The sequence below is a fragment of the Capra hircus genome, chromosome 1, assembly GCF_001704415.2.
Source record: "Capra hircus breed San Clemente chromosome 1, ASM170441v1, whole genome shotgun sequence".
Lineage (NCBI taxonomy): Eukaryota > Metazoa > Chordata > Mammalia > Artiodactyla > Bovidae > Capra > Capra hircus.
The window spans coordinates 111,251,263-111,274,840 of record NC_030808.1 but is presented as its reverse complement, the minus strand read 5'-3'; positions in this window follow the sequence as shown (position 1 = coordinate 111,274,840).

The following is a 23,578-nucleotide window of genomic DNA, read 5'->3' as shown; positions in this document are numbered from 1 at the left end:
TTCTGCTGCTGCTGCCAAGTCGCTTCGGTTGTGTCCAACTCTGCGACCCCATAGACGGCAGCCCACCAGGCTCCTCTGGGATTCTCCAGGCAAGAACACTGGAATGGGTTGCCATTTCCTTCTCCAATGCAGGAAAGTGAAAAGTGAAAGTGAAGTCGCTCAGTTGTGTCCGACTCTTAGCAACCTCATGGACTGCAGCCTACCAGGCTCCTCCATCCATGGGATTTTCCAGGCAAGAGTACTGGAGTGGGGTGCCATTGCCTTCTCCCTTTTGCCTTCTAGGAAAAACAAAAATAGGGTGTATAAATTGGGTGCAGGCAGTTGGAGTACCTATATTGTGACTTGGTCCAATTATAATTTGCTTAAAATGCTTTTGGATACCTATCCACCCCTCAGCTATGTAAGCCTGATTATTTACGCCCTCTGTTCCTTGTCTTCTTACTGCCTGACATTAGCTATAAAACTGCTTTCCCCCTCTTTTCCATACTCTACTCTTGGCAAGCAGCTGGAGTGGGAGGTGGGGAGTGGAAGGTGGGGATATTTACATGAACTATTTGGAGTTCTGTGCAGGAGATTTGGTTCTTTTCTCCCATTTAGTTATTTTTACTAATATATTTATACTTTAAATAATCACATGGGTATTTATTTTATATTTTGAGGCCATGTTATATATTTTATTCATTTTAATTGTTGGGAGATCTTTTAGGTTGGCTCCTGTGTTGTGTTTCTTTGACATTTCCCCCCATCCCCCTACTATGCCCCTCTCTCATGACCTTTTTATTTACATCTTTTTTTTCCTGTCACTGAAGATGTTCCTGGCTTATCTTGTGTATTCCCTAACCCAGCTCTAGAATTAGTGTCTCCAAGGATCCTGATTTCTTTTATTGGATAATGATTTTCGGTGTTAGAAGCCAAGATCTTGGTGCCAGGTGTGCTTTTTGCTGCTAAGGTATGTGTCACTGTTTCCAGGCTCTCTCACTGGACAGCACTAGGGAGTATATGTGTATTAGCCCATGCATATACACATGTCTATATTTTGGTGCTAGTGCTGTGTTTCTGTGCTTTCTCAGTCTCTCAGTCATGTCTGGCTCTGCAACCCCATGGACTACCAGGCTCCTCTGTCCATGGAATTTTCCAGGCAAAAATACTGGAGTAGGATGCCATGCCCTCCTCCAGGGGATCTTCCCAACCCTGGGACTGAACCTACATGTCTTGCACCTCCTGCCAATATTGGCAGGTGGATTGTTTATCACTAGCACCACTTGGGAAGCCCTTTGGTGCCAGAATCTAACACTAAACATGACTTTGAAGTAAGATCACCTAGTGTTTTAAACACGGTGTCTCCTTAGTGCAGGGTAGAACCGTTTGTTCCATAAGAAGAAACGACACCATAGACTCTTCTGCCTGACATGATTACCCATCCACATTTAACCATGAATGCATCCTCACCGTCCCCATCAGAACGAAAGTCCCATCATACTGTGGGGCTTCTGTTCTCAGAGTCTCTGGTTGGTGTCCACTCTCTCCTAGGTGCAAGTCGTCAAGGGTCTGGGAACCCGAGGACAATAGAGTATTGGTTGAATGAATTAAAGCACGTTCATGTGATCATTAATATTACAGAAAATCATCATCATAAGAAAATAGTTTTTGTATAGAAAACCTTATGAACTAAATGAATCTGTTACTGCAGAAATATGCCCATGGGAAAATTGTAAGGATATTCACTAAAATGCTATTGCTGTGTTAACTCAAGATAGTGAGTTTCGAAGGGAGTCTACATTTTTCTGTCTTTTTGTTTGAGTTTTCTAAATTATCCACAATTAAGAAGAGATGGCAAGAATACACAGAAGAACTGTACAAAAAGGATCTTCACAACCCAGATAATCACGATGGTATGATCACTCATCTAGAAACAGACACCTTGGAATGTGAAGTCAAGTGGGCCTTAGAAAGCATCACTACAAACAAAGCTAGTGGAGGTGATGGAATTCCAGTTGAGCTATTTCAAATCCTGAAAGATGATGCTGTGGAAGTGCTGCACTCAATATGCCAGCAAATTTGGAAAACTCAGCAGTGGCCACAGGACTGGAAAAGGTCAGTTTTCACTCGAATCCCAAAGAAAGGCAATGCCAAAGAATGCTCAAACTACTGCGCAATTGCATTCATCTCACACGTTAGTAAAGTAATGCTCAAAATTCTCCAAGCTAAGCTTCAGCAATACGTGAACCGTGAACTTATGATGTTCAAGCTGGATTTAGAAAAGGCAGAGGAACCAGAGATCAAATTGCAAGATCTGCTGGATCATGGAAAAAGCAGGAGAATTCCAGAAAAACATCTATTTCTGCTTTATTGACTATGCCAAAGCCTTTGACTGTGTGGATCACAATAAACTGTGGAAAATTCTGAAAGAGATGGGAATATCAGACCACCTGACCTGCCTCTTGAGAAATCTGTATGCAGGTCAGGAAGCAACAGTTAGAACTGGACATGGAACAACAGACTGGTTTCAAATAGGAAAAAGAGTACGTCAAGGCTGTATATTGTCACCCTGCTTACTTAACTTCTATGCAGAGTCCGTCATGAGGAACACTGGACTGAAAGAAACACAAGCTGGAATCAAAATTGCCGGGAGAAATATCAATAACCTCAGATATGCAGATGACACCACTCTTATGGCAGAAAGTGAAGAGGAACTTAAAAGCCTCTTGATGAAAGTGAAAGTGGAGAGTGAAAAAGTTGGCTTAAAGCTCGACATTCAGAAAACGAAGATTATGGCATCCGGTCCCATCACTCTATGGGAAATAGATGGAGAAACAGTGGAAACAGTGTCATTTTTGGGGGCTCCCAAATCACTGCAGATGGTGATTGCAGGCATGAAATTAAAAGACACTTACTCCTTGGAAGAAAAGTTATGACCAACCTAGATAGCATATTCAAAAGCAGAGACATTACTTTGCTGACTAAGGTCTGTCTAGTTAAAGCAAAGGTTTTTCCAGTAGTCATGTATGGATGTGAGAGTTGGACTGTGAAGAAGGCTGAGCACTGAAAAATTGATGCTTTTGAACTGTGGTGTTGGAGAAGACTCTTGAGAGTCCCTTGGACTGCAGGGAGATCCCACCAGTCCATTCTGAAGGAGATCAGCCCTGGGATTTCTTTGGAAGGAATGATGCTAAAGCTGAAACTCTAGTACTTTGGCCACCTCATGCGAAGAGCTGGCTCATTGAAAAAGACTCTGATGCTGGGAGGGATTGGGGGCACGAGAAGAAGGGGATTACAGAGGATGAGATGGCTGGATGGCATCACTGACTTGATGGACGTGAGTCTGAGTGAAATCCGGGAGTTGGTGATGGACAGGGAGGCCTGGTTTGCTGTGATTCATGGGGTCACAAAGAGTCGGGCACGACTGAGCGACTGAACTGAACTGAACTGAAGTGCATGCTTTCGCAGTAAGAAAAAAATTCTCACCAAACAAATGTAGATACTCCTCTGAAAAGAAGGCTTAACCGTACTCTAAGTAGATCATAATTTTAGGTGAAGAAACCATAGCCATTAGCGGAAGAAACCAGGAATAGGACTTTAAGATGAAATTACTGGATTAAAAGGTTTTTCAGAGCATGGAGGAATATGAGAAAGGGCAAGTCTTGATAAAAGTAAACCTTTTTTGGTACTTGGCAAGGGAGCATGAATTTTTTGAAAGCCCAAGAAAAAGTGGAAAAAAAAAAAGCAGTTGCCTAACAGCAAACCTCCAGCCTTATGTTTTGGCCTGATGCACTTGTTGGAAATTTTGAAACTAAGTCTGTCTAGGGAGGGAACCTGGGCACCTTGTAAGGTGGAATGAACTCTTTGTTATTAAATGTGTTTAAATGTAAATCCATAGCTAGAAGCCAGGCAACTAGGGGCCTAGATTAGAGAGGAGACTCCACTTAGGCCCTTCTATAGAAGGTAAATAGTGGCTCTTGAAAGGTGCACATTTGTGTGTGTGTGTGTGTTGATGGGGAGCTTAATACATAATGACATACTTTGACATGCTTTGTTTTTTGGTTAGATTGTTTCTTGAATTTTAATATTGAATCACTGTCACTAATTAGCATGTGGTTAATTGTTGTCCTAACCAGGGAAGTTTATTTACAAAAACACAAACTGGTTTACAGTTGGTCCAGATCTACCTAAGCCTGAGCCTTTTCTATTCCAAATATCAGATCTTCTCAGGTAAGAGTTAAAGGAAAGGGAAGAATCTTCCATAATGACTCAAAATTATTTAAAAATTCCTTAGTTTTTTTCCCCTCAGGTTTCATTTAGGTTTTGTATTTATCATCAGATTTTTAGCTCAAGATTTAAATGGATATTTTAAAATATTTTTCTGTATCATCAATTGCAGTTGAGCACTCATTTAGAACAAGTGCTTAAAAACTTGCGGATGAGTAAAAAAGAGTATTGAGAACTTAGGTCAATGTCACCTCCGCCGTTCTTTGCAGTAAATTGGGAGAATGAGTGAACCAGTAGTGAAGGGAAGCAGGAGTTGAACTAATTGCAAAGGAGATGGAACACAGTACAGCTCAGGATATATGTATGACCTCGGATAAGTTACTCAGCCTCATATAACCTCATGACAACTTTGCAAAGTAGGTATTACTACTATTATCCCTAGTTTACAGATAAGGAATAAGCAGAGTACAAAGCCCTTAGGTCAGAGCCTGGGCTTTAGAAAGTTCTGTATTAAAGTTGGTTAGTAAATACATGAGACTGAAAGACCATATTGTGTCTGTAATTTTGTCTGTTTTTGAATCTTTCAGCCTCTTGAGGAATCAAAGTTGATTACTGTGAGTTATTTTCCAGATTAATAATTAAATTCAGATCCTCAATTGACTCTTTTTAAAGCTTATTTTAAAAATTGGAGTGTAATTGCTTTACAATGTTGTATTAGTTTCTGCTATACAACAATGTGAGTCAGCTATAAGTACACATATACCCTCTCCTTCTTGAGCCTCCCCACCTCCACCACCGTACCCCTCTAGTTCATCACCTCAGTTGCTTCTTGATCACTTAATATTTTACATTCTTGGTAAAAACTGTCTTAAAAGAATTCCAAGTAGGCCTGCAGGAGAGGCGAGGAAAAACTATGCCTCATCTGATCTCTACCTTGCTTGAATATGAGCTGGCTCAAGTATGTTGATAAAAATGTACTTTCCAAGGTATTTTGTAACAGTATTCTGGAATTCAGGGGATTGCAGAACAAGGGTGATATTCAAATTCTGGTTCCCCAAAATCTGTAAAGCCATTTTCTCTAGTCCATGGAGGTATATTTTTTCACTGAAAATTGGGAAAATGAAAGATCTGAGGAAGATTTCTACTTCTGTATTTCAAGTAAGAATTCTTAAACTTGGCAAATTTATCCATATTTTTGAACTTTCAAAAGCTGAGAAACTTTGTTTTAGAAACTGTGTCGACCAAGTGTTTTATTGATGCCTGGCCCACCGAGCTTCAGAAAGAGCAGAGATCGCATCTGTCTCTTCCTTTCTCCCTCACTGCTCTTCCCTTTTTCCCCCTTCCTGGACTGTGTTTCCTGTGCATAAAGAAATGATGTCTGTTTTTTAAATAACTTGTATATATTTAATGAAAAGTATGTTTCTTGGTCTTAATTCTCTTGCAGCACTTCTTTTTATAAAAGAAAACTATTAAGTTCACTTTAATTATGCATTCACCTAGAGTTCATGTCACACAAATTCATGATACATAAATTTTTGACATTTATTGTGGTAGAAATGTATTTAATAATATAAGATAGGGGAAAACTCACTGTCCATTCAGAGAATGGTTGAACAAAATAGGCTCCATGCCTAATCTAGTATTCTTGTAGCGGCTAAAAAGAATAAAACACTTTATGTGCTGATATGGAAAACTCATATATAGCTTAATCATACTTAGGTTTGAAAAAATGTAATTCTGTAAATGCATGAAAAAGTACTTGATACTGTCTAAAGTAGTTAGGTCAGTCAAGGAGGGAACTTGGGACTTCAACATTTTACTTTGTATTCTGTATGCTAGAATGTTTCAAATGAATAAATTTGCGTTATTTCCATTTCTGTATTACTATTTTTCACCATCCACACTAGGGATACAGTGTTTCTTTAGTGTAGGTGGATAGAAGACTGCAAAACTCTGAAGAGTTTTTCTTCCTTTTGAAATTTTTTTTTAAACTTTATATTGGAATATAGCTGATTAACAACGTTGTGATAGTTTCAGATAGACAACAAACAGACTCGGCCACATATATACATCTACTCATTCTCTCCCCATCCACACTCTACTCCCATCTAGACTGCCATGTGACATTGAGCAGAATTCCCTCTGCTATACAGTAGGTCCTTATTGGTTCTCTGTCTAAAATGTAGTAGTATGTACATGTCTATCTCTTAACTATCCTCTTTCTCTTTCCCCAGTTCTTCCCCTCCGACAACCATAAATTTGTTGTGTAAGTCTGTGAGTCTGTTTCTGTTTGTAAATAAGTTCATTTGTATAATTTCTCTTTAGGTTCTTTAGCATATAAGGGATGTTTTTCCTGTTGCTCCTTTTGAACAGTGAGCTGGTACACATGCCACTGGTCTCCAGCAGCCAGTAGTTTCTGAAACATCAGCCTTCATTGTGATGTTAATACATGTCTCTGTCTCTTTCTCCTGGAGATTTTCTTCCTTATTACATGAAAATGGGAAGCCAATACCAATACCAATAAAAGCTACCTCAAAAGCCTTTTGGAAGAAGAACCAATCAATATTCATTTAAAAATAACATATATTAGTTGATTGTGCTAAAAATATGATTTTTTTCTCAATCTATTTGACTGAGAAATTTCTCAGTCTATTTGAAAATTCCACATAATGTGAAAGTCTGCTCTAGATTGCTCCAGATTGGGGTTTGGTGATATTCTAGTTGGCCCAGTTCAAACCCTAAACTCATATATTTATGGCATCTTCTTTGCCCCTGAACCCTGCAGTGTTGAATGATTCTCTTGAACCTTGTCTATGCCTTAAAGGTATTTGGACAGCAGCCACTTTTCAATGCCACTAATTCTCTCCTAGTGTGCGTTTCCCCCTTCTCCCTGTATCTACGTTTCTTTCTTAGTGTCAGCATTAACTCTGTTTGAAGCTTCTCTTTCTGTGTCTATATTATCGGAAAACTTTTTTTTTTTAACTATAAGAAGCAGACTTCATGGGAAGCTGCCTCATTTGACCACCCACAGGGGAAGAGCTCACTGCCTCAACAGGTTTAAGAAATTAGTTATTTTCCACCTTTGTTTTTTTGAATCCAACTTAGCCATCTAGATATTATTCTAATCCAGTTTCTCTCTAGGCCCTTACACAAACCTTAAAATTCATCCAGTTACCATCAACAAAGAACCTAACATTTTGGGAGCCCAGATCCTCACCTAGTGTGGATACTAGCTAGCTAGCTGGTCCCTAGGTATAATAGCCATCCACGTTTTGCCCTAATATCTGATATCTGACTCTAATGTCTTTAGTTGCCCTAAAGCTCTTCCAGTTACCATCAACAGAAGAACTGCCACTTCCCAGTACTCTGCTCCTCATTCAGTGTGAACACAATCAGAATTGTCTGTGAATAAAAACTGGCTAAGCTTTGTCTTACCAAGTATTTCACCATAGGCTCCTCTGTAGTCACTGTCAAGCACTTCTAGTTACCATCAACAAAGGAGCTTACATTTTCTCTTTTCCAGCACCAGTTCCTCACCAATGTGACTGCTTCCTGACTTGTCCCTGTTAACTAAGTGTGGTCACCTAGGATTTGTCCTATCATAGTTTCACTCTACGTCCCTCTGTAGTCTATCTTACATTGCTGCAGTCGGCTTTAGCAGGAAAGCCAACATTTCCTGGGGTCCAGTCCTCTCTAACGTGGGCCCCACCTGGCTCTCTGGATTCAAGCCTCAGGAGCCAGTTCTTTGCGCAGTTAAGGTGCTAGTCCTCTACATGCTGGAGAGGACTCTGTCAACAACCACAGCCTCTGTCCTTATGTCCCTACGCATTCCATGGTCAGTGTTGGCTCTTAGGCCAGTGCTCCCAGATCAACCTAAAGTTCCAGACTTCTGGGTTTTCTCCCAGTGGCTGCAGAAGTGATGCTCAAGGGTAAAACTAGGACCCTTGTGATGTATCCATTGTCTAAGAGCTTCTCCCTTTCCTTGCTCCTTCCTATCATTGCTTTTTGACTCCCTTATCTCCTTCCTTCCCTCTGTGGATTTAGAAGGGACATCAGAGAATTTCTCCCACTAGTGCAAAGGCAATGGCAACCCACTCCAGTACTCTTGCCTGGAGAATCCCATGGACAGAGGAGCCTGGTAGGCTGCAGTCCAGGGATCGCTAAGAGTCCGACACGACTGAGCGACTTCACTTTCACTTTTCACTTTCATGCATTGGAGAAGGAAATGGCAACCCACTCCAGTATTCTTGCCTGGAGAATCCCAGGGACAGAGGATCCTGTTGGGCTGCCGTCTATGGGGTCGCACAGAGTTGGACACGACTGAAGCGACTTAGCAGCAGCAGCAGCAGCAGCAGTGTGAAGCAAGTGCTGCTTTCCCCAAACTCAACAGACAATTCCTATGTTCTGATCTCAGCCCAAGAAAGAAGTGACTGGACCACTGAAAGTCAATCTTGGGTCACTGCATGCTTCAAATATTTTTTATGGTTTTGATGGACATGTGCCTTAAAAAAAAAAAAAAAAAAAGAGTCCCTTCTCCTCTCTCTGCCTTAACCTTCTCTTATCATGAGCAAAGAAAAAACAAGACACTCCATCTCCCCTCCTGACCCAGCCTACTATCACTGAATATGCAGTTATCCTGTGGCCCTTCCATTCTGCAAAACCCCCTCAGACACTGGGGAGGCTTCTACCTTCTTAAAAGAGAAACCTTAAGATTCTAGAGCATCAATCTTCTGTGCCCTGTGCCCTAAGGCTGCAGTACTTTCTCCCTTGTCCTGCTAGGAGAGAGGAGAACCACACAATGTGGCTATTTTTCTTTATTTCTCAGTAATCAGCTCAGCCCTCCAATTTTCTTTCCCGCATGAGAAGTAGCAGTGAGAAATCTCAGATCTCCAAGGCAAACATCTTTTACAGCAACCAGAGCCAAAGCTGCCAGTTAAGGAACTGACCATTCGTTATGAAGCGAATTTAGAATATTTTGCAATGACTTAAATATTTTCCATGAATCTCCTTCCTCCTGAAACATTTTTTTTCCTGTTGGCTCCTGGTTGCTACACGGATTTTTCTCTAGTTGTGTGAAAGGTGGCCACTCTCTAGTTGTGTGAGTGGTGGCCATTCTCTAGCTTCTCTGTGGCATGTGGGATCTTCCCTCCTAGGGATCTAACTTACTCCCCCTGCACTGGCAGGTGGATTCTTATCCACTGCGCCACCAGGGAAGTCCCCCAAACAGTATTGCACTCTGTGGATCTGGGTCAGCTGTACTGTATCTAGTTCCACCTCAAACCCCATGTTTCTTAGTTGGTTATGCTGCCTTTCTCCTCCCCACCAATATCTGTTTTTTAAAAAGAAATCAATAATTTGTACTCCTTGGTTTTCCTGATAGGAAAATAACTAGGAAGTTTACCAGAGATCAAGAGCTGCTGCTCCACTTCAGTCCCAGAGCTGGTCGCGTTCCTCCTGTGCATGACCCCCTAGCGTCTGAGCAGTCTAATAGCTCCTGGCAGGGGCCCTCCAGAACTTCCTGGCAGGGGCTCTAAGACTTCCTGTCAGGGTTTCCCAGGCTTCCAGGGAGGGGTTCTAAGACTTCTGTCAGAGTTCCCAAGGATTTCAGCAGGTGGTATTGGGGAGAGCAGCTCCCTCAACAGGAAAGCTTTTTTGGTGCTGCCTCCCAGTTAGTAAGTAGCTGTTTTCTTCAGCTAGTTTCATTCATTTACGGGGACTGTACTAAGCACAGTTGTGAAAGATTATGACACATGGTATCAGCTCCCAAACATCTCATAATCCCCTCAGGGAGGTCTTTCTCCTGGAGAAGCTGGTTTCTTAAACAGGCCTGTCTTCAGTTTCCAGGGTGTGGCACTTCTCTGACTGCTGGGTTCCAGTAGACCCCACATCTCTGTATTCCATTTCTACCTGCACATGGTCGGAGCAACTCCCAGTGAGTTCCCTCCCTGTGGACTTTGCCTAAGCTCCTCCAGAGATTTTATCCAGTCTCTTCTGGATTGGTATTAAGGGAGCAATTATATTTTGTCTCCCTTTCAGCTTTCCTTTTGCTGTACTCTGAGCCAGGAGAAAAGATCTCCAGGTTATCCTTGCTTCTAGGGAACTCTCATATCTCTAAAGAGGTGCTCCAAGGTTCATAGGATAGAGCTCAAGAACATAATTATGGAATCCTGGAATCTCCAAAGTATGGGGGTTCAGGGGTCATTCAGTCATTCAGCTACTCTGCTTAGCCCCACCCACTAAACCTACTTATGTATTGTCCACCTCAACTTTTTCATCCTGGGTGTGGAATTCCACTGACAACCAATGTGAATGGATGCGTTGAAAGGACACACTTTGTTATTCAAAACTGTTCTTAATTATGCTATATAATTTTGTAGTTGGGAAACTAAGGTTCTCATGTAGCATTGAGTGAAAAAAAAGCAACATTCAAATTTATATTTACCCTGTCCTCATGCCTGGATAAAAACGTGGATGCCTGTAGACCAGATCTGGAAAGGAGTACAGAACTGAACCATGTGGTATGTTAGAGAGGTAGGTTCATGAGTGACTGTAGTGTACAAATTTGTTTTGTTGTGTGATCACAATTTTTTTATTAATTTATGCAAAACAAATATAATCAGAAAATAAAATAAGCTGGAGAAGGAGCTGAAACAGAAGAGAAGGGAGATTAGGAGAACTGCCAAGTGAGGTCTAGTAACTGCTGCAGCTCTGCAGCCCCGAGAGGCCTGGTGAGCGAGTGTGGAGTAGGAGGGAGCGCAGGGCCTGCCACCACAAGATAGGGGCTTGAGCCCTGCTGTGTGAGAAAGGAAGAGCAGCCCCTGACAGCTGCAAGCTGGGCTGGCCTGGCACTCACCGATAGGCAATGGTGTTCTGTAGAATGTCAGCAGCTCTACAAAATCAGCATCAGACAAGGTGTCTGCAATGGAGGGAGACAAAATGAGACCACTCCATAATCATGTCTGAGCACAGACAAAAAGAAAATGGTGCAAAATGTAAGAATACTGAACATCCCCTCACCTGGCTTACCACTGCTTGCCTACTGATTACAGCATTCTCTCCACTGTTCCTTCTGATACAAAAGATCAAGATACCCAAGTACAGTAAGTCCCCTACATGCAAACCTTCAAGTTGCCAGCTTTCAAAGATGAGAACATGCATTCACATGTCCAGACACATAAGTAATTCATGGGTCTGGTGTACATTGTCATGTTCATGCAATCCTCTACAAATGGTCATGCTTTTGTACAGAGCCTCTGTCTCCAATTGCTGATGATCCTTAAGCTCTATCATCTTCTGTCTCCTCTCCCTCCTCCAGTCAGTAACTCCTGTTGCTTGTTCACTTGCCATGATCCCCTATATGCCTGCTGCTGTATTGTACTACTGTACTTATCAAGATATTGTACTATAAGATTTAAAATGTTTTCTTTATTTTTTGTCTTTGTTTTTTATGTATTATTTGTGTGAAAAGTATTATAAACCTATTACAATAGAGTACTATATAGCCAGTTGCGTGAGTGGGTAGTACCTAGGCTAACTTTGTTGGGCTTAAGAACAATTTGGCCTTACAATTGCACTCTTGAAACAGAGCTTGTTTGTATATACGGAACTTACTGTAAACAGTTGCCCCATTACTTGGGAGCACTCAATCCAGAACAAAATCATGCTTCATCTAGTTTTCTCCTACTTCTGCTGCTGCTGCTAAGTCGCTTCAGTCATGTCCAACTCTGTGCGACCCCATAGACAGCAGCCCACCAAGTTCCGCTGTCCTCCGGATTCTCCAGGCAAGAACACTGGAGTGGGTTGCCATTTCCTTCTCCAATTCATGAAAGTGAAAAGTGAAAGTGAAGTCGCTCAGTCGTGACCTACTCTTCGCAACCCCATGGACTGCAGCCTACCAGGCTCCTCTGCCCATGGGATTTTCCAGGCAAGAGTACTGGAGTGGGGTGCCATTGCCTTCTCCAAGTCTTCTCCTAAATGTCTAACGTAAGTCCAAATCACAATATGCCCTTCCTAAGAAACTCTCACTGAGAGTGTCCACAGCTTTCCATGCTTGCAAATGTTCCATCAGACCCAGCTTTTTTGGTTTATAGATGTGTTCCTGCATTTAACTTCCTCTGGGGTTTTGGGCAAAGAATTCAAACTTGCCATAACTCACTTTTATTTATTTAATGGAGAAGATAATCTCTGGGAGAAAAAAATGAGAAATCACTTGTGAAAGTACATTGTAAACCTTGCAATGTTATATAAACCCTTTACTTCCTCTGAAAACACATTCTCTCACTTCCATGGCTTTACATACGTTCTCCCTCAGCTTTGAAAACCCTTTCCCCAGCTACGTTCAGACTCTTATTCACAGTTTGGCTCCAGGTGCTGAGGATAGTGGTGTATTCCTTTTCCATTGTTGCTGTAACAAACTACTACAAATTCAGTGGCTTAAAACAACATAGATGAATTTTTTTTATAGTTCTGGAGGTCAGAAACCCAAAATGGGTTTCACTGGGCAAAAATGAAATTATTGAAGGGCTGTGTTCTTTCTGAGGCGCTGGGGGAGAACCCGTTCTCTTGCCTATTCCAGTTCCTAGAGGCCTGGATTCCTTGCCTTGTGGCCCCTTCCTCTGTTTTCTACACCAGCAATAGCCAGTTGAATCTTTCCTACATCTCAGAACTCTGACCTCTGTTTCTGTTATCACATCTCCTCTCCCATTCTTCTGCCTCCCTCTTTCACTTACAAGGAAGTTTGTGACTACACTGGATTATGTAACCCAGAATAATCTCCCCATTGCATGGTGTTTAACTTAATCACATGTGCAGTCTCTTTTGCCATATTATATATGATAATGTATTTACCGTATCCAGGGATTAGAATGTATGCAATTTGCGGGGTTGGGGGGGGTGCATTTTTTTCCCTACTTTAATTAGCAGTAAGGAAAACAAAGGCCCCATTTTAGTAGTGAGGCCCTGAATGAAGTGAGGCTGGTTGTGATAAAGAATCTTAGTACGTGAATAACGTGTGAGAGTCAAACACAGCAGTGGGATCTTCCTTACGACAGTTGCAAATTCCTCGGGTATTGCTGCTAAGACGGGTAGCTTGGTGAAAGCACATTTTATTATCCTGGTCCCTGCCTCCCTATCATCTTTCATTCAGTTGCTTTTTGGCTCAACTTGATGTGTTGGAGCTGGCTCTCATCAATTTTATTTTTAGTGTTGATAGCTTGAAATTGGCCATAGTGGGAGTATTTACACCATGGAAATGGGCAAATACTATAAATCAGCCCCCTGCCCCCACCCTTCAAGAACTGGTTGTCAAACATTTGCCAGCAAACCACTGGAGGTACTAGAAATGTAAGGGTTGTAGAAATGCAATATAGAATATAGACCTAGAGCCAGGCTGCTTCTGTTTCAATCTTGGTTTTGCTGCTGTTAGCTTTGATAGATCAGGCAAGTTACTTAACCCTTCTGTGCCTCAATTTCTCCATCAGTTTAATAGGGGTAACAATCTGAAAGAGATGTGAATACCAGACCACCTGACCTGCCTCTTGAGAAATCTATATGCAGGTCAGGAAGCAACAGTTAGAACTGGACATGGAACAACAGACTGGTTTCAAATAGAAAAAAGGAGTACGTCAAGGCTGTATATTGTCACCCTGCTTATTTAACTTATATGCAGAGTACATCATGAGAAACGCTGGACTGGAAGAAACACAAGCTGGAATCAAGATTGCCAGGAGAAATATCAATAACCTCAGATATGCAGATGACACCACCCTTATGGCAGAAAGTGAAGAGGAACTAAAAAGCCTCTTGATAAAAGTGAAAGAGGAGAGTGAAAAAGTTGGCTTAAAGCTCAACATTCAGAAAATGAAGATCATGGCATCTGGTCCCATCACTTCATGGGAAATAGATAGGGAAACAATGGAAACAGTGTCAGACTTTATTTTCTTGGGCTCCAAAGTCACTGCAGATGGTGACTGCAGCCATGAAATTAAAAGACGCTTACTTTGGAAGAAAAGTTGTGACCAACCTAGATAGCATATTCAAAAGCAGAGACATTACTTTGCCGACTAAGGTCCATTTAGTCAAGGCTATGGTTTTTCCCGTGGTCATGTATGGATGTGTAAGTTGGACTGTGAAGAATTGATGTGTTTGAACTGTGGTGTTGGAGAAGACTCTTGAGAGTCCCTTGGACTGCCAGGAGATCCAACCAGTCTATTCTAAAGGAGATCAGCCCTGGGATTTCTTTGGAAGGAATGATGCTAAAGCTGAAACTCCAATACTTTGGCCATCTCATGCGAAGAGTTGGCTCATTGGGAAAGACTCTGCTGCTGGGTGGGATTGGGGGCAGGAGGAGAAGGGGACAACAGAGGATGAGATGGCTGGATGGCATCACTGACTTGATGGACATGAGTCTGAGTGAACTCCGGGAGTTGGTGATGGACAGGGAGGCCTGGTTTGCTGCGATTCATGGGGTCCCAAAGAGTCGGACACGACTTAGCGACTGAACTGAACTGAACAATAATATCTGCCTCAAGGGGGAATTTTGGTGAGAAAATAAGCATTTGGAACAGGGTGTAGTACACAAAACGCATACATACTGTTTTAGGTGCTGTGGGAGCTAGGGATTTGCTAATTGTCATTTCATATTTTCACCTTAGAAAAAATACTGAGGATCTCAGCCGCTGGAAGCCTAGTCCCCAGAAGAGCTAGAGAGTAAGGGTTCTGCTTGAGTATGTATCTTTCTTCCTCTGGCCACTCCTTGACCTACTTCTCTGCACAACCCCGAGGACAGTGCATGTCATAAGCGTTTTTGAGCCCTGCCACTGGTCTGTGCATCCTGTAATTGCCTTGTCACCCTGAGGCACAGCGTCGTGGCCTTCAGAGCTCTTAGAGCAGAAAGGGACAGATAGCTGCCAACATCTGCACGAGCATTTGTCAAACCTTTGCTTCCTACTTTCCATACAACAGGCAAAGGTATACTTAGAATTAGCTGTTTGTGTAAAAGGAGAGAGCCTAAACCCTGTTTAAAAGGGCAAGTTTAGTGTCCAGGTTGGCCCTATCTGATCGTGGAACCCAATCATTTTATTATTATAAAGTTACAGGGAGTGGATGATACATAGGAAGAAGCACTGTACTAATAGTCAAGAGTTTGATACTTAAATCCTGATGTTCTTGACTAGAATTTAAATATTTGGTAGTTGAATTAACCTAGGTTATCTTAAAAGGCTCTTTCTCCCAAGACTTATTTTGAAGAAAATTATGAAAGTGGATAGTCTAGTTTCCTCAACCAGACCTACTCACTTGAATTCAAAGTACAGGGCAAAAAAAAAAAAAAAAAAAAAAAGTACAGGGCAATTTATAACAAAACTAAATAGGAGATGTTTCCTGTAAGAAAACCTTAGATGGCAGTCATTATCTGTGCAGCCAGTGAGTCGTGAAGATTTGAAATTATTGTGCAGTGATAAAGGCTGGCTGGGCCTCTGAGTCTGTAGGGAAAGGACACGTTTGCTGGAAGCATTGGGTGCAGTTGTTTTGGGCAAAGCCTGGTGACAGTGGTCAGAAGGTGGTTTGGTAAGGGAAAGAAGCCAATGGCTTCCTCCCATAAAGAAATTCTGAGGAAAGAGAAGCAAAAACTTAATCTTTAAACATCTTATTCACCCAGTAAATAGATCCTAATCGGGAGTGAGTTTATACAGACATTGAGGAAGTGAGAAGCCCCTGGAAGCCTAAAAGAGGAAGGGGGCAGGATTCTGTGTGATTTTTTTTCTCTTGGTAATGCAAACTGCTCCCTTCTCAGCTTCTCCTCTTTCACCTTGGAAGTCCCGGTCATTGTTTCTGTGTTCCTTCCTCTTGCCCTTTTCTTCTTCCCTCTCTCTCTGTCCCTCTCCTCTCTCTGCCTGAAGTGACTCGTTTATGTTTATATTGTATAATGTCTTTGAGTTATTTGGTGACCTGGGGTCAATAAATTGTTGTTCAGTCACCAAGTCATGTCCGACTCTTCATGACCCTGTGGACTGCAGCACGCCAGGCTTCCCTGTCCTTCATTATCGCCTGGAGTTTGCCCAAGTTCGGGTCCATTGAATCAGTGATGCCATCCAACCATCTCATCCTCTGTCATCCCCTTCTCCTCCTGCCTTCAGTCTTTCCCAGCATCAGAGTCTTTTCCAATGAGTCAGCTGTTTGTATCAGGTGGCCAAAGTATTGGAGCTTTAGCTTCAGTATCAGTCCTTCCAATGAATATTCAGGATTGATTTATTTTAGGATTGACTTGCTTGACCTCCATGCTGCCCAATGGGCTCTCAAGAGTCTTCTCCAGCAGAGCAGTTTGAAAGCATCAACTATTTGGCACTCAGTCTTCTTCATGATCCCACTCTCACATCCATACCTGACTACTGAAAAGACCATAGCCTTGATTGTATGGACCTTTGTCGGCAAAGTGATGTTGGGCTTTATACAATTATCACCTTTATTCATTTGCTAGGGCTGCTGTTACTAAGTCCTACAATTGAAGTGGTGTAAATGACAGAAAGGTGTTGTCTCTCAGTTCTGGAGGCTGAAAGTCCAAGGTCAAGGTGTTGGCGTGGTGGTGGACTCCTAAGGTTTGTGACCAAGCACCTGTCTCATTCCTTTCCCCAGCCGCTGGTGTTTTGTTGGCAGTCTTGAGCATTCCTTAGCTTGTAGATACATCATCCTGATCTCTGCCTTCATGTTCACATGGTGTTCTCCCATGTATGTATCTGTATCTCTGTCCATATTTCCTCTCTTTATAAAATCACCAATCATGTTGGATTAAGGCCTACCCCTAAAATGACTTCATTTAATTTGGTTGCCTCCATAAAATACCCTCTTTCCAAAATCGGGTCACATTCTGAGAGTTGGAACTTTAATATCTTTTGTGGTGGTGGGGGATGGGAAACAGAATTCGGCACATAACAGCATCTAAGGCTATGCATGGAGCAATCAGGTGTCTAAATGGTTCAGTAAAGTAATTACAAATGTTATAGAGCTTTTCCCATATGCTGGTCACTTTATACATGACTTAAAAGAATAAGAAACATGCTATATTGATCCCCATTTTACAGTTGAAGAAAGCAGGGCTTAGAATAAGTGACCTACCCACAGTCGCATGGATAGTACATGGCAACACCAAGTTTCAAGCTCAGGATTAACCTGAATGTCTGAAGTTGCAAATGCAATGTATTCTACCTCCAGGATAGACCACTGGACCTAGAATAAAAGTTTTTTCATATAAAAAGCTCTGTGCTCTTTATTTCATTCTTACTAAGTAAAATCTATTCATCTCCTACTCCATTTCTGACGGTAAAATTGAGCTCTATACGCCAGTTGGGCTTTCGTGGTAGCTCAGCTGGTAAAGAATCCACCTGTGATGCAGGAGACCCCGCTTCGAGTTGGGAAGATCCCCTGGAGGAGGGCATGGCAACCCACTCCAGTATTACTGCCTGGAGAATCCTGTGGACAGAGGAGCCTAAAGGGCTACAGTCCATGGGGTCGCAAAGAGTTGGACACAACTGAGTGACTAAACATACAAACACATAGGCCAATCACCCCTGCTACTGTTTATGATAATATTTTGATGAATTTTGGTAACTGCAGAAAGTCACATGTACCACCACAGCCTAGAATAGATCCTTCACCCTAAGAAGTTTCCTCCTGGCCCTTTGTAATTATCCCATGCCTGTCCCCAGCTCCCAGGAATAGGCAGCCTCTGATCTATTCTGTGTCAATTTCGTATAGGCCTAGTTTTTGTTTATAAGTGCTAAAATCCTAAAAGAACCAAGTCTTCATTATTAACCAAAGAAAGCTGAACAAGGAAAGCAGAGAAGAGTCCTCTCCTTTGCAGTTACAGAGGGAGAGAAATAACTTTTTGTTAAACTTGTTAAAATAGTCTGATTTGGTAAGAGTTAATTTGATAATGTTCACAAGATTATTAATTTTCCTACTCATTTAAAAATTCATCTATTTTGCAGTTTGCATTGACTTTGACACCTTTATAACATCATGCATTGGTCATTTGGAAATATTGGCTGGCCATCTTACAGGTCTTCTGAATGTGGCACATTTCCATATACAATAAGAGAAATTCACATTTGTTAATATCATCACTGATCTCATCAGAAAAGCCTTTAAGGGTTGGGAAGCTGTCAAGTTCATGGTGGCTGTCAGAAGTTTCCAAAAATTTTAATGTCATCTTTAAAATTTGAATTTTATTATTAGCAACAAACACTGTTATAAGTTGTTTTCCTTGAAGTGACAGTCTTACTTTATTCATTTTTGAGAAAATGTCTACCAAACCCAAATCTGAATATCTAGTTTACCTGTCAGCTATTCTTTCAAGTAAAAATGTTATTTCATGCGAAAAGCAGTTCAACTCGCGAATCGAACAGTTGCACAAGTGCTTTCTCTCGAGACAACAGTCAGACCTGGGTCTGAGGCAGAAGGGCTCCGTGTGCACTCCCCATTTCATGCTACAGGGTATGTAAGAGACATGTGCTCAAGTAAGATACAATCTAATTGTTTTCACTGCTTCATCAAGGACATTGTATGGGACCTGGTTCCTCCCCCCAGGCCCCAGCACCTGCAAGTGCATGGAGGTGAAGAATGCAATAGCTATTAGTGTAGTTTGGTACCAATGTTCTGATTCATGCTAAAAAGATGTGTTACCCACTGTTGCTTTTGTATCATCGGTGCAAATGTCAACACCCTTTAAAAATGAAAAAATGTTTTAATGTTACTGGGAAAGTAGTTTTGACTTCATGAAATTCTTGAAGGGGCCGTGGTTCTCCCAAGGATCTGTAAACTTTAAGAACTATCTTTCTAGTGGAGAAAGCAAAACCCAGTAACACATAAATGATGGGCTATAGTGCTACACCAAGTAGATATATTGAAATCTTTTGAACACATAAAACAGAAAAGTTTTATAAAAGTCACCTGAAGTGAAGTGAAGTCGCTCAGTCGTGTCCAACTCTTTGCGACCCCACGGACTGTAGCCTACCAGGCTTCTCAGTCCATGGAATTTTCCAGGCAAGAGTACTGGAGTAGGTTGCCATTTGTTTCTCCAGGGGATCTTCCCAACCCAGGGATCGAACCCGGGTCTCCTGCACTGAAGGCAGATGCTTTACCCACTGAGCCACCAGGTCACCTGTTATCCATGAAAATGTGATCAACTGAAGTAGAATTTTTAAAGACAAACCCAGAACTTTTTGTCTTAACAGTAGATTATAACGCCATCAATCAAAATTCAGATTACAGATGGCACATGGCCTGTCTTATATAGGACATGTTTTAGAGTTAAGACTTTGAGACACGTTAAGAATCTTAAAGAGTTGTGTAGTAAAAGACTAAGGAGGTGCTCTGCTTCATGAGGATATTTCAGAACTCAACTTCAGCCTGAATTTTCCCGGGCGCAGGCTACTGCCAACCAGAAATCGGTTTAGTATTAAAATTTTTTTAAATTATTAAATATTTATATATAAATAAATATAACACAGATATACGTTATAAGGCATAGTAATGAAATGAACATTGATGAATTCACAACCTGATCTAAGAGTTAGAGCTTTCCCAGTGCTGTTTAACCTGTCAGTTCTCTATTCTATCCCTCTACTTTTCCAGGCTGATGTTATCTTACATTTCAGACATATTATTATTTTGCATTTTAGAAAAAGTTTTATCACAAATATCATTAAATCATATTTTTATGCTATATAAATTATTTTATACTGCATGTTTTGTCTTTTAAAACATGTTTTCTTTTTTTCAGTCAACTTTATTTTTCTAAGATTCATTCATGTTGCATGTAACTGTGATCCCTTAGTTTTCATCTCTGTATAATATTCCATTGTATGAATATACTATACTTTACCTATCCCTTCTCTCATCCATGGTCCTTTGGGTCTTCCAAGTGCTTTTCCATCTTGAACAGTGCTTGTGTAAAAATAGTTGTACATGTCTCTCAGTACATATGTGTTAAGAGTTTCTCATGGACATATAGCAAGGGGTGAGATTGCTGAGTTGTAAGATACACACATTACTTATCTTTATGTGATAATGTCAAATTATCTTATAAAGTTTCTGGACAAATTTATAGTTCCATATATGGTATAGAGGTGTGTGTGTGTATGTGTGAAAAATATATATATCTCCATTGAATTATTCCTTCCCAATACTTGATATTGTCAGGCAATGTAGTGAGTGTACAGTCCAGTTCAGTCACTCAGTCATGTCCAACTCTTTGCAACCCAATGGACTGCAGCAGGCCAGGCGTCCCTGTCCGTCACCAACTCCCGAAGTCTACTCCAACTCATGTCCATTGAGTCGGTGATGCCATCCAGCCATCTCATCCTCTGTCATCCCCTTCTCCTCCCACTTTCAATCTTTCCCAGCATCAGGGTCTTTTCAAATGAGTAAGTTCTTTGCATCAGGTGGCCAAAGTATTAGCATTTCACCTTTAACATCAGTCCTTCCAATGAATATTCAGGACCGATTTCCTTTAGGATTGACTGGTTGGATCTACTTGCAGTCCAAGGGACTCTGAAGAGTCTTCTCCAACACCACAGTTCAAAAGCATCAATTCGTTGGCACTCAGCTCTCTTTATAGTCCAACTTCACATCCATACATGACTACTGGAAAAACCATAGCTTTGGCTAAATGGACCTTTGTTGGCAAAGTAATGTCTCTGCTTTTTAATATGCTGTCTAGGTTGGTCATAACTTTTTTTCCAAGGAGCAAGTGTCTTTTAATTTCATGGCTACAATCACCATCTGCAGTGATTTTGGAGCCCAAAAAAACAAAGTCAGCCACTGTTTCCATTGTTTCCCCATCTATTTGCCATGAAGTGATGGGACCAGATGCCATGATCTTAGTTTTCTGAATGTTGAGTTTTTAGCCAAACTTTTTTCACTCTCTTCTTTCACTTTCAAGAGGCTCTTTAGTTCTTCTTCACTTTCTGCCATAAGTGTGGTGTCATCTGCATATCTGAATTTGTTGATATTTCTCCCAGCAATCTTGATTCCAGCTTGTGCTTCTTCCAGCCCAGCGTTTCTCATGATGTACTCTCCATGTAAGTTAAATAAGCAGTGTGACAATTCACAGACTTGATGTACTCCTTTCCCAATTTGGAGCCAGTCTATTGTTCCATGTCCAGTTCTAACTGTTGCTTCCTGACTAGAGTACAGATTTCTCAAGAGGCAGATCAGATAGTCTGGTAGTCCCATCTCTTTCAGATTTTCCACAGTTTATTGTGATCCACACAGTCAAAGGCTTTGGCAGTCAATAAAGCAGAAGTAGATGTTTTTCTGGAACTCTCTTGCTTTTTCCATGATCCAGCAGATGTTGGCAATTTGATCTCTGGTTCCTCTGCCTTTTCTAAAACCAGCTTGAACATCTGGAAGTTCATGGTTCACGTAATATTTAAGCCTGGCTTGGGGAATTTTGAGTAATACTTTACTAGCATGTCAGATGAGTGCAATTGTGTGGTGTTTGAAAATTTTTTGGCATTGCCTTTCTTAGGAATTGGAATGAAAATTGACTTTTTCCAGACCTGTGGCCACTTCTGAGTTTTCCAAATTTGCTTGCATATTGAGTGTAGCACTTTCACAGCATCATCTTTCAGGATTTGAAATAGCTCAACTGGAATTCCATCACCTCCACTAGCTTTGGTCATAGTGATGCTTCCTAAGGCCCACTTGACTTTGCATTCCAGGATGTTTGGCTCTAGGTGAGTGATCATACCATCATGATTATCTGGGTCATGAAGAATTTTTTGTATAGTTCTTCTGTGTGTTCTTGCCACATCTTCTTAATATCTTCTGCTTCCGTTAGGTCCATACCATTTCTGTCCTTTATCGAGCCCATCTTTGCATGAAATGTTCCCTTGGTATCTCTAATTTTCTTGAAGAGATCTCTAGTCTTTTCCATTCTATTGCTTTCCTATTTCTTTGCACTGATCACTGAAGAAAGCTTTCTTATCTCTCCTTGCTATTCTTTGGAACTCTGCATTCAGATGCTTATATCTTTCCTTTTCTCCTTTGCTTTTCGCTTCTCTTCTTTTCACAGCTATTTGTAAGGCCTCCTTAGACAACCATTTTGCATTTTTGCATTTCGTTTTCTTGAAGATGGTCTTGATCACTGCCTCCTATACAATGTCAGGAACCTCCATCCATAGTTCTTCAGGTACTCTGTCTATCAGATCCAATCCGTTGACTCTCTTTCTCACTTCTACTGTATAATCATAGGGGATTTAATTTAGGTCATACCTGAATGGTCTAGTGGTTTTCCCTACTTTCTTCAATTTGAGTCTGAATTTGGCAATAAGGAGTTCATGATCTGAGCCACAGTCAGCTCCTGGTCTTGTTTTTGCTGACTGTATAGAGCTTTTCTGTCTTTGTCTGCAAAGAATATAATCAATCTGATTACAGTATTGACCATCTGATGATGTCCATGTGTAGAGTCTTCTCTTGTATTGTTGGAAAAGGGTGTTTGCTATGACCAGTGCATTCTCTTGGCAAAACTCTATTAACATTTGCCCTGCTTCATTCTGTATTCCAAGGCCAAATTTGCCTATTACTCCAGGTATTTCATGACTTCCTACTTTTGCATTCCAGTCCCCTATAATGAAAAGGACATCTTTTTTGGGTATTAGTTCTAGAAGGTCTTGTAGGTCTTTATAGAACCATTCAACTTCAGCTTCTTCAGCATTACTGGTTGGGTCAGAGTCTTTGATTACTGTCATACTGAATGGTTTGCCTTGGAAACAAACAGAGATCATTCTGTCATTTTTGAGATTCCATCTAAGTACTGCATTTAGGACTCTTTCGTTGACTATGATGGCTACACCATTTCTTCTGAGGGATTCCTGCCCGCAGTAGTAGATATAATAGTCATCTGAGTTAAATTCACCCATTCCAGCCCATCTTAGTTCGCTAATTCCTAGAATGTTGACATTCACTCTTGCCATCTCCTGTCTGACCACTTCCAATTTGCCTTGATTCATGGTCCTAACATTCCAGGTTCCTATGCATTATTGCTCTTTACAGCATGTGACTTTACATCCATCACCAATCACATCCACAACTGGGTGTGTTTTTGCTTCGACTCCATCTCTTCAGTCTTTCTGGAGTTATTTTTCCCACTGATCTCCAGTAGCATATTGGCCACCTACCAGCCTGGGGAGTTCACCTTTCAGTGTCCTATTTTTTTTTTGCCTTTTCATACTATTCATGGGGTTCTCAAGGCAAGAATACTGAAGTGGTTTGCCTTTTCCTTCTTCGGCAGACCACATTTTTTCAGAACTCTCCACCATGACCATCCATCTTGGGTGGCCCTACATGACATGGCTCATAGTTTCATTGAGTTAGA